At 47.4% G+C, this 7,704-nt stretch overlaps 1 long non-coding RNA gene across 2 annotated transcripts in view; it reads right to left on the minus strand.

Annotated features, from left to right (window-relative positions):
• LOC144492994 (uncharacterized) overlaps nucleotides 1–6,503 on the minus strand; it is a 33,587-nt gene extending 27,084 nt beyond the window's left edge. Inside the window, exon 1 of one of the 2 annotated variants that reach the window (XR_013497668.1) lies at nucleotides 6,317–6,503. This is a non-coding gene — a long non-coding RNA (uncharacterized LOC144492994). The remainder of the gene's footprint in view (nucleotides 1–6,316) is intronic. The other variant, XR_013497667.1, reaches the window with a different exon arrangement.
• Nucleotides 6,504–7,704: the final 1,201 nt, after the last annotated feature.

Below are 7,704 nucleotides of genomic sequence, written 5' to 3' on the forward strand. Positions count from 1 at the left end.
TCGGGATTGGCAAGACTGGAAAACCCACACAACATTTCGAAGTCTGAATCATACGAACTCAAAACCTGTAACTCTGTTTCTCTCTCCACAGATGCTGCCAGACCTGATGAGGTTTTCCAGAATTTTCTGTATTTATTGCAAAACAAACTCAAGTGCCTTTGTTGAATCTGCGTATTCTATTGCATTGTAATCTATCCCTTCTGAAACCTTCTGGGACCTTTCAGATGTGGGTACTTTCTGAGTGCCCCAGCCACATATAGGATGGGAGTATATTAGCTTTTGTGTTTGCCAATTCATCAAAAATCTATCAAAGTTAGGGTGGAAATTCTTGTGAGGCAGGTCTGCTTTGTATATTCAACGCAAAATACTGCGGATGCTGGAATCTGAAATAAAAACAGAAAAATGCTGGAAAATCTCAGCAGGTCTGACAGCATCTATGGAGAGAGATTGGAGCCAGCGTTTCAAATCTAGATGACCCTTCGTCAGAGCCTCTGCTTTGTATATTTCTGCTTTGTATATTATCCCACACTGGCATGTTTCTCAACCGGGGCTGACTTTCTGTGTGACTCAGAATCTTCTGTGCGCTCAAAGCTTTGAGTAATTCGGAGATGTTGAGAAAGAATCCTCGATTGCATTGTAATAATCGTCTTCTTTCATTTCCGCACCTTCCAGCACCGGGATCTTTGAGTCTGAGGTGGCAAACCTTTCCCTGAGCCCTCTCCGTTAAATTATCTTGAAGCGCACGAACATGCAGTGCAACCGCTGTCACCAAATTGTTTTTCTCGATTGCCTGGACAACCCTCTGAACGCTGACTGTTTGCTTTGATAGCAAAAGAAAGCCCAGGTGAAGATCATTGAAGACTTTCTTCAACGGTGTGGGCCATTGTCTTGAGTGGGAAAATGTGCCTCGCGCCTATGAAAAATATCAACAAAGCTCTGTCGAGCACTGGTTCAAGAGAGAGGAACCCTGTGTTACCATGATCGAGGAACTTAGCGAACTTGGCTGGATGGCTGGTTGCTGATGCAGACCGATGCCAACAACATGGTTTCAATTCCTGTACCAGCTGAGGTTATTTATGAAGAGTAAATAAGTAGGGTTATGGGGATAGGGCCTGGGTGGGGTTGTGGTCGGTGCAGACTCGATGGACAGAATGGTCTCCTTCTGCACTGTAGGGATTCAGTGATTCTATGAAGGCCCTGCCTTCTCAACCTCACCTGAGCTGTGGCGACCCTCACGTTAAAGCACCACCGGTCAGCCCTCCCATCTCAAAGGGGCAGCAGCCTATGGTCATCTGAGATTATGGTGACTTTACCTTTAACTCAAGGTCAATAAATCAGCAGAAGTTGTCAACGTGAACAGTGTATATGTGGAGGTATGTGTAAAATGTCATGACAAAGGGCTCCAAGTTAATTAGAAGACAGTCAGATGGTGTTTGCGGACAGTTATTAATGATGTGAGCACCACAACCAACACCAGATATCTCTTTCCTTCGTTTGACCTACAGTTTTTGCCATACGCTGTTTTTTCCCAGTGTATGCAGTGGCTGTAATGCAGTCATGACTGATGTAGTGTTGTTAATATACATACATACATATGCATGACCATCTAAATCATTTTGGAATAATACAATAACATTATGCTGCCCGATGTTTAATCTTAGTGTTGTTTCAGAAACACTGGCCAATTGTTGAAATGAAGTTTTGTGAAATGAAATCCACATCAGGAGGCTGCCAATACAGGATGGTTTGCAACTTCTTCAGAAAAAGGAGGGAAACCGCAATTGGGCTTAAAAACAGGATAGCCCCTTTACAAATGTGGAATGAGGTTCTCTGGTCATGCTCGTCCCAAAACTGGAGAATCCCACCCAAGGTCAATGGATCTTTGTGGGGTCCACCCCCTGCCCGCTACAATTCCCGTGTAGGGTGGGAGGGGAGAATTCCCCATGGGGTGTGTGATCACCCACTTATATGACAAAATTTGCAATTGTGTATGTAATGAGCAGGGGACAGTAATTTTAATTGGACAGTCCTTTCAAAGAGCTGGCACAGAGATGATGGGATGAACAGCCTTATTCTGTGCTGTATAATTCTATGATCCTTTATCCAGAACTAGGGGACAGCGATTTCTGTGAATTCCTCTGTAATCTTTTGCGGACAGATAATAACTTTCTATCGATCATTATTGTGGCCGTGTTTACAAAGTTACCATCCTCCCCGAAAAATTATATTGATGAATATGTGTGTTGGCGGGGTGGGGAATGGAAACAGTGAGGGCACTGAGAAGTGAAATTGTTTTTAATTGGCAGACGATTATTGATTGTGGAAACACAAACATTGATTTCTTTAAATTCTTTAATGAACATGTACATGAATGAGTTCTGATGAAGGGTCATCCAGACTCAAAACGTTGGCTCTGTTCTCTCTCCACAGACGCTGTCAGACCTGCTGAGATTTTCCAACACTTTCTGTTTTTGTGCTGGAATTTGTTTGGGATTTGTTGGGACTGTTGCGAACAGATAAAAGCAGTTTTTATACTGATCTTACTAATGGTTGGATTCTGTAATATTGATAAACTGGAATCGCAACAAAATGGTGCAAAGAGCATACACAGAATGGAAGTTGACCAAATGTTCCAGGACATGTCGGTTCATGAGCTACTTGAACTCTGGAACGACCCTGTTGGAGCTGCAGAATGGAATGTTAGACGGATCTTGCAGAATATTTGTTTGCACTGCTGACCCAAGTTTGCAAAGACTGCCATTAAGACAACAAAAACATAGACATTATTCCCATAAATTAGAATGAATGGCCACAAACTGCCTTGTTTATCCATTCCTTCCTCAGTTTTCTCAGTGCTAACGTTTAATGTCAGGGGAATTAGCAGATGAATGTTCAATACAGCTAAGACATCTTTAACAAAAGCAGAAAATGCTGGAAAGTGTCAACAGGTCTGACAGCTCCTATGGAGAGAGAATAGAGCCAACATTTTGAATCTGGATGACCCTTCGTCAGAGCTTTATGTCTGTTACTTTTATGGAGACATTGGACGGGATTTTACAGTCTCGCTCGGGCAAGATCGTAAAATCCCACCTGAGGCCAACGGAGATTTCCGTTCTGGAAACATTGCCTGCGCTGATTCTGGGGCGGGTGAGGTGATAAGAGTTCTGGCACTTGAGTCAATTTATTTTAAGAGGGTTGATGTATTTATTAAATTAAAGACCAGAGGAATGTCATACAAAATATTTGCCCCCAGAGTTGCCATGAGCAATTTCTAGCCGACAGTGTTTGCTGATTGCTGGCTGACAGAGATTGACTTCCTTATCTCTCTGCCATTTGGGTTCATACTGCACTTCTCATAAATGTCGTCCCAAGAGCGGCATGGTGGCACAGTGGTTAGCACTGCTGCCTCACAGCGCAAGGGACATAACAACATCCTCACTCGGAGTAGGGGTCGACCATCTGGCCCCTCGAGCCTGCTCCACCATTCAATAAGATCATGGCTGATCTTTTCCACTTACCTGCTCACTCACCGTAACCCTTAATTCCTTTAATGTTCAAAAATCTATCTATTTTTGCCTTAAAAACATTCAATGAGGTAGCCTCAACTGCTTCACTGGGCAGGGAATTCCACAGATTCACCAACCCTTTGGGTGAAGAAGTTCCTCCTCAACTCAGTCCTAAATCTGCTCCCCTTACTTTGAAGCTATGCCCCCTAGTTCCAATTTCACCTCCCTACTTTTATCTTATCTGTTCCCTTCATAATTTTATATATTTTTAAAAGGTCCCCCTCATTCCTCTAAATTCCAATGAGTAACATCCCAGTCTACTCTTTCTCCTGATAAGCCAACCCAGCTTGGGTCACTGTCTGTGCAGAGTCTGTACATTCTCTCCGTGTCCGCGTGGGTTTCCTCTGGGTGCTCTGGTTTCCTCCCGCTGTCTGAAAGATGTGCTGATTAGATGCATTGGCCATGCTAAACTTTTCCTCAGTGTACCCGAACAGGCACCGGAGTGTGGAGACTAGGAGATTTTCACAGTAAGTTCATTGGAGTGTTAATGTAAGCCCACTTGTGACACTAATAAATACATTTTAAAAAGAAAGTGAATTACAGGCGATGGAGAGCTTACGAAGTGTGGTCACAGTTGTAATGGAGAAAATATTGCGGCCAATTTACACACAGCAAGATCCCACAAACTGCAATGATAGGATCTGTTTTGCTGTTGCTGTTTGTGAGATAAATATTGACCAGGACACCAGGGAAACCATCCCTGGTCTTCTTCAAAATATTGCCATGGGGTATTTTATGTCCTGGGAGGAGAAAGTTGGGAGGGGGCATCAACTTAATGCCCCAATGAAAGATGGCACGTCCTACAATGCAGAACCCCCTCAGTACTGTACTGGAGGCATGGTGGCACAGTGGTTAGCACTGCTGCCTCACAGTGCCAAGGACCCAAGTTCAATGCCAGCCTCGGGTCACTGTCTGTGTGGAGTTTGCACTTTCTCCCCGTGTCTGCGCGGGTTTCCTCCGGGTGCTCCGATTTCCTCCCACAGTTCAAAATTGTGCGGGTTAGGTTGATTGACCATGGGTAAATTAACCCTAGTGTCAGGGGAATTAGCAGGGTAATTGAGGGTTATGGGAATAGGGCCTGGGTGGGATTGTGGTCGGTACAGACTCGATGGGCCGAAAGGCCTCCTTCTGCACTGTCGGGATTCTATGGAGTGTCAGCCTGGATTACACACTCAAGGCTCTGAAGTTGAGCTTCAATCCACAGCGCTCAGAGAGTGCTTCCTCCATACTGCACCACAGCTGAAACTGCTGTGACTACTGGAGTGAAATAAAGAGAAGGGTTACCTTAGCACCATCCATCACCTCTGATTAGTTGACATATCCAGCAATATTTTTGCAGCAACTTTTATCAATATCCTCACAGGCAGATCAGTGAACTCAAATTTGCAAATTTTATTGAGAGCTGATGTAATCCTGGCAATATGAACTGCCTTTCGACTTGATTTATAATGGACAAGTACAGTCACATCATCCAGCATTGTATTTTTGCGGAAGGCCATAAAATCTTTTCACAGGTTTGAATGCATCACGCTTTTCAAGAAAACTTATTTGAATTGGATTTTCTAGCAGTGTTGAGACTTCAGCGATGACACATTCACCTTGCTTTCTTTATAAAAAGCTTTTACATAAGAGGAGATGCATCAAAATAGGCAGTTACTTATTTCACAAATTGTTTGTTGAAGTCATGAAACTAAAAGCAAAAATAAAAGCTGGATCAATTGGAGATTTCACATTGTCAGGTAAGGTTAAAAGGACTAAACGATTTCATTTATATAGTGCCTTTCACAACTTCAGAGTGTTTCAATTTGAAGTGTATTTACTGCTCTAATGGAGGAAACGCAGCAGTCAATTTGTACACAAGATGCAAAAGTCTGAGGTCACGTACCAACCGACTCAAGAACAGTTTCTTCCCTGCTGCCATCAGACTTTTGGATGGACCTACCTCTCACTAAGTTGATCTTTCTCTACATCCGAGCTATGACTGTAACAATACATTCTGCACCTTCCCCTTTCGAGCCTGCTCCGCCATTCATTACGATCACGGCTGATCATCCATCTCAATCGCCTAATCCTGCTTTTTCCCCATAACCTTTGATGCCATTCGCCCCAAGTGCTGTATCCAGCCGCCTCCTTCTCTATATAGTGTGCAAGAAACAATACTTTTCACTGTGTACTCATACATTAAGAAGTCTCACAACGCCAGGTTAAAGTCCAACAGGTTTATTTGGCAGCACTAACTTTCGGAGTCTCAGGCCCCTTCATCAGGTGAGTGACTCACCTGAAGAAAGAGCCTGAGACTCCGAAAGCTGTTGGACTTTAACCTGGTGTTGTGAGACTTCTTGCTGTGCCCACCCCAGTCCGACGTCAGCATCTCCACATCATGGCTACTAATACATTGACAATAATAAATCAAATCAAATCAATTGTACACAGCAATATCGCCCAAACAGCACTGAATAACGACTGGAAAGTCTAAGGGCCCGATTTTACCAATCGTGGTAAAGTTGGGCATCGGGCCTAAAACGCGGTCCAGACCCGACCCAAGGCCAATCGCGCCTTTATCAATGGCCGATCCGGCCTAATGAAGCCCGCGCCCAACTTTACCGAAGTTTCCCACTTTACCATCCTCCGCCCCAATCTCCGCCCGCGCAATTACCGACCTGCGAAATAAAAGTCGGGAGCAGGCGCCTCCACAGCGAGGGTGTGAGAGGAGGTAGGTGCGTTGCGATCGGAGGCTCCGCGGTACTTACATGCGTTGGAAGTCGCGGCCATTCCGCTGTCCCGGGTGGGTGGCATCTCAGGGACTGTGTGGGGGGTGGGGGGTGGGGGGTGGGGGGTGGGGGGTGGGGGGGGGGGAGGGCCGGGGAGGGAGAGGGCTGCTGCTCTGCACAACACTGAGCCCTGCAGTGCAGCTGGGTCCTAGCACCACAGCTCACTGCAGGCTGAAGGCTGAAGATGTGCACAGAGTGCACATAGCACTGCAGCAGCCTGCCAAAGCAACCAGGGACTGTGGCTGCGTGCAGCCTGGGGCTGGGGGGATTGAGGGTAATGGGGGGGCTGTGGCTGTCAATGAGCAAGGGGCAAGCAGCATTGCATGACTCCAACATCTGCTCCTCCCCGCCCCCCCCCAATCCACCTCCCCTGCCCCCCCTACCCTTACCCCCACCCTCCTTTCAGAGTGGTACGACGGCGTTTGGAATGCAACCAATCGATGTGGCTGTACTATTGGTTGCTGCTGGAGCCGAGGAGGAGGAACTGGAGGAAGAACTGCGGGCCCAGGATGCCCGGGCCGTACCACCTACAGGGCTGGAGGGAGACGACCATCAGAGGCAGGAGGTGGCCGACATTCTCCCAGGGCGGAGGCTTCACAGAAGGAGGGAGCAGAGACCCCGGCACTTCCGTGCACGAGTCTCCTTCGAGGAGATGTCGGACACCGTATGCTGCCGACGTCTCAGACTCCGAAAGGAGACCGTGCGGCACCTATGTGACCTGCTGCAGGACCTGACACCGAGGGGCGGGGGGCACCCACTCTCAGTGGCTGTCGGATTGACGGCAGCCCTGAACCTTTACGCCACCGGCTCTTTCCAGAGCCCGAGCGGAGATGTCTGTGGCATCTCCCAGTCTGCAGTCCACACGTGTGTCAAGCAGGTCACCAAGGCCTTGTATGCCTGAGCTGGGCAGTTTATCAAATTCGACTTGGACCAGGCCCATCAGGAAGCCTGGGCTGCGGGGTTCGTGACAATTGCGGGGATGCCAAATGTGCAGGGGCTGGTCGACTGCACCCATGTCACCCTCAGGGCCCCCCTACAGGATCCACGACGATTCGTCAATAGGAAGGGGTTCCACTCCCTGAATGTGCAAATCGTCTGTGACCACAACATGACCATCATGCATGTCTGCGCCAGACATCCAGGTAGTGTGCATGATAGCTACATTGTAAGGATGTCCGACATCCCTCAGGTATTTGAGGAGGAGCCCAGGCTGCGGGGGTGGCCACTGGGTGATAAGGGTTACCCGCTCCGCACATGGCTGATGACTCCTGTGCGGAGGCCTGTGACTGAGGCGGAGACCCGCTATAATGAGGCCCATGTAGCCACCCGCGCGACAGTGGAGAGGTGCATTGGGCTCCTAAAGATGC

This window comes from Mustelus asterias, chromosome 4, assembly GCF_964213995.1.
Source record: "Mustelus asterias chromosome 4, sMusAst1.hap1.1, whole genome shotgun sequence".
NCBI lineage: Eukaryota > Metazoa > Chordata > Chondrichthyes > Carcharhiniformes > Triakidae > Mustelus > Mustelus asterias.